At 50.1% G+C, this 3,391-nt stretch overlaps 1 long non-coding RNA gene across 1 annotated transcript; it reads left to right on the forward strand.

Annotated features, from left to right (window-relative positions):
• Positions 1-716: 716 nt before the first annotated feature.
• On the forward strand, positions 717-2,873 carry LOC143793467 (uncharacterized). Its single transcript, XR_013220131.1, has 2 exons — positions 717-1,055; positions 1,460-2,873. It is a non-coding gene; the product is annotated as an uncharacterized LOC143793467 (long non-coding RNA).
• Positions 2,874-3,391: the final 518 nt, after the last annotated feature.

Below are 3,391 nucleotides of genomic sequence, written 5' to 3' on the forward strand. Positions count from 1 at the left end.
GTGACCAGAGCAGCGCTCCAGGGTGCCCTGGACAGTGATGCCCCCGGTGGTGGTGTGGGGTACACACTGGTCACATAGTGGAGGGTAACATTGCACTTGTAATCTCTGCTCACCCCGTGAGGCCACAGTGACCGGCCATTCTTCTGGGTTTGTTGTGACCGTCTGACCAGCAGTCTGTATTTATTATGCTTCGCTTATATAGCGCCATCTTATGCCGCAGCGCTTTACACACATTATCAGCACTGTCCCCAATGGGGCTCACAATCTAAATTTCCTTTCCGTGTGTTTTTGGTGTCTGCTTCCAATTCCTATGTGATAATGAGGTTAATAGGGGGGTTCTCTGGTTGTTACCGTCCCATCTGTATTCCTGATAGGACATACATTGGCTTGCAAAAGTATTCACCCACCTTGGCTTTTTACCTATTTTGTGAAATTACACAAATATTTAAACACAGGTTATAATTAGACTATTTAGTGCTAATGCATCACACACAAATCAAAGTTGGTGGAGAAAAATATAGGCATAGATTAAAGTTAAGTGTTAGGCTACGTTCACACGTTCCTTTTTTTCATCCTTTTTTTTTCAGGTCCTGTTTTGAAAAACCGCAGCTAAATTCAGCGCTGATTTTAGCTGCGGTTTTTGATCCTTTTTCGTCTGCGGATTCCACTGCGGGTTTCCAGTTTCCTATTGGTGCTGCTGGAAACCCGCAGTGGAATCCGCAGAAAGAATTGACATGGTACTTCTTTTTTCTGCAGGCAAAACCGCTGCGGATTTGCCTGTGGAAAAAAGGATCGTCGGCACAGCGGGTCCTGTTTTCCATTGGGTTACATTGTACTGTAACCTACATGGAAAACTGCTGCGGATCCGCAGTGCAAATCTGCTGCGAATCCACAGCAAAAACCGCACCGTGTGAACATAGCCTTACGGCGGTTAGTATATACACTTTGCCTTCTCTAAGGATACAGAGGCTGCAACATCATTAACAAGAGGCACCACTAACCAAGCACCCCGGAGACCGGGGAGGTCTCCAAACAGCACCCCGCAGACCGGGGAGGTCTCCAAACAGCAGACCGGGGAGGTCTCCAAACAGCACCCCGCAGATTGGGGAGGTCTCCAAACAGCAGACCTGGGAGGTCTCCAAACAGCACCCCGGAGACCGAGGGACTGAGATCGCCAAACAGCACCCCGCAGACTGGACAGGTCTCCAAACAGCACCCCGCAGACTGGACAGGTCTCCAAACAGCACCCCGCAGACCGGGGAGGTCTCCAAACAGCACCCCGGAGACTGGACAGGTCTCTAAACAGCACCCCGCAGACCAGGGAGGTCTCCAAACAGCACCCCGGAGACCGAGGGACTGAGATCGCCAAACAGCGCCCCGCAGACCGGGGAGGTCTCCAAACAGCACCCCGGAGACCGAGGGACTGAGATCGCCAAACAGCACCCCGCAGACCGGGGAGGTCTCCAAACAGCACCCCGCAGACCGAGGGACTGAGATCGCCAAACAGCACCCCGCAGACCGGGGAGGTCTCCAAACAGCAGACCGGGGAGGTCTCCAAACAGCACCCTGGAGACCGAGGGACTGAGATCGCCAAACAGCACCCCGCAGACCGGGGAGGTCTCCTAACAGCGCCCCACAGGCCGAAGGACTAAAGCTACGTTCACATTTGCGTTGTTGAGCGCAGCGTCGGCGACCCAACCAACAACGCATGTACACAACGCAGCGTTTTGCGACGCATGCCTTGTCATAAGATAGTAAAGATCAGGAGTTTCAGCACAGGGAAAACGCTACAAGTAGCGTCCTCTGCGCCCTGTCTTGTACGTCAATATGACGCATGCGTCGTAGAACGCATTACAACGCATACCGGTGCATGTCCATGCGCCCCCCATGTTAAAGATAGGGGCGCATGAAGCATGCGTCGGTATCAGTCGACGACACTGCGCCCAACAACGCAAGTGTGAACGTAGCCTTAGATCGCCAAACACCACCATGAAGACCAAGGAGTTCTTTACATAAGTCAGGGACAAAGTTATTGAGAAATACAGTTTCCAAGCAAAAACTGGAATATCTGTCCAAACAACCACAATAAGCTGCACACTCCGTACAAGGGGGTTTTTAAGGAAGAGTGGGCAGAAAAAGTGGGCCTTTATTTACACAAATTGTACGGCTCATTTTGAGTTTGCCAAAAGACTTGTAGGAGACTCCCCAAATGTATGGAGGAAGGTGCTGGGGTCAGATGGGACCAAAATTTAACTTTTTTTTTTTCTGTCCACCAAGATAAATGCTATGTATGGCGTCAAACCAACACAGCTCATCACCCCAAGAACACCATCCACACAGTTAAATTTGGTGACAGCATCATGCTGTGGGGATGGTTTTCGGCAGCAGGGACAGAGAAAATGGTCGAGTTAAGGAGAAGATGGATGGTGCGAAATACAGGAATATTCTTGAGCAAAACCTGTCAGTGATGTGAGGCTGGGATGGAGGTTCACCTTCCAACAAGACAATGACCCAAAGCATACTGCTGAAGCAACACTCGATTGGTGTAAGGGGAAATGTGTAAATGTTCCGGAGCGGCCGAGTCACAGCACAGACCTTCATCCAATGGAGAATCAGTGGTCAGACGTGTAGATTGATGTTCACCAGAGGGAAGCCATCGAACCCGAAGCAGTTCTGCCTTAAGGAATGGACAAAAATCCCAGTGGCCAGATGTGTAAAGCTCATAGAGCCTTATCCAAAGCGACTGCAGCTGTAACTGCCATAAAAGGAGGCTCTACAAAGTACCGACTTTAAGGGGGTGAATAGTTATGCACAATGAAGGTTTGTTATTTTGCCCTATTTGTTGTTTGCTTCACAATAAAAAAAGAAATGTTCACATTTGTCGGCATGTTCTCTACATGAACTGATGCAAGCCCTCAAAGAAATTGTGGAATTCCAGGTTGTGAGGTACACAACATGCCAAAGGAGTTAATACTTACGCAAGTCACTGTATGGACGTCATTGATGACCGGTATCCGATTATAGTCCTCTGCTGTGAACCCGTTCTGGTCAATCCCACCCTTGTATGACAGAGGTGACCATCTATCTGAGCTACATCTGTCCTCCAGGAGCGGCAGGCTGCTCTGTGAATCGGTGACAACCTCTGATGCAGGCCGAGATTGAATCTTTCCTGGCAGATGATGGCCGTTATTTAGCCATCATCCGCTTAATAGCATGGGTGGACCGGAGCTACCCCTGTGGCTGTGGGCTATCTCTGACAGCAATAGATAATAACCCCCACGCGCCTGTGACATGATCACGGAGCACTGATGGGTGGGCATAACAGCTGGGGTCTGCTGAAGACCCCTGTGCCTGTCACGATACTAATGAGAAAGCCCGCCTGCTATATACA

This window comes from Ranitomeya variabilis, chromosome 1 (genome assembly GCF_051348905.1).
Source record: "Ranitomeya variabilis isolate aRanVar5 chromosome 1, aRanVar5.hap1, whole genome shotgun sequence".
NCBI lineage: Eukaryota > Metazoa > Chordata > Amphibia > Anura > Dendrobatidae > Ranitomeya > Ranitomeya variabilis.